Genomic DNA, 676 nt, shown 5'->3' with positions numbered 1-676 from the left:
TTAGTTGGTCAAGGCTATTTGATTTATCATGGCATCGCTAGTCTATTTTGTGTAATATAATTCATGGTTTCAAATTTCGTTTTTGTAATCAGCAAATGTAGCGGTTAGTATCATGTCTTAGAATGATTATGCAAGCTTTCTAGTCTTAATCTTGAGAACGTCTTAGACGTGAATCATTGGATTTTTGTCTCTTGTTTATTCTTTATCAAAGCAAAAAAAATATATATAAATGTCAATCTGAAGTAGAATGTTTTGTACATGTAGAAACTAATGGCGTCATACATCAGGTTCATTTTCATTCTATTTGGGTTTGAACTTTCCCTACGATAAATTTGAAGCATCAAAGCCAAACGTTTGCAAAAAAAACACTAATCCTTATAACAGAATTTGACATTCAGCGATTTTATACAGGGTTTATACGTCATCTTAAGTGCTAAGTTGTAACAAACTCTATGATAGATTTATGTCTGAGACTGGCGCATTACGTCAAAAGTACCCGTAAGCCCCTAGTATATCCGTTTGTTGATGGTTCAGAACGCCAGATCCTTTAAAGTTTGCATTTGTTTGGCTGAATGTTGCCTGCACGAAACTATTAGGTGACAAATATGTCGTGTTATCGGTCTTCGTATATTAGTCAATAGGTAAACGAGATCAGCCTACAACTACATCGCCGCAT

The sequence above is a fragment of the Argopecten irradians genome, chromosome 3 (genome assembly GCF_041381155.1).
Source record: "Argopecten irradians isolate NY chromosome 3, Ai_NY, whole genome shotgun sequence".
NCBI lineage: Eukaryota > Metazoa > Mollusca > Bivalvia > Pectinida > Pectinidae > Argopecten > Argopecten irradians.
Note: the sequence above shows the minus strand (reverse complement) of the source record.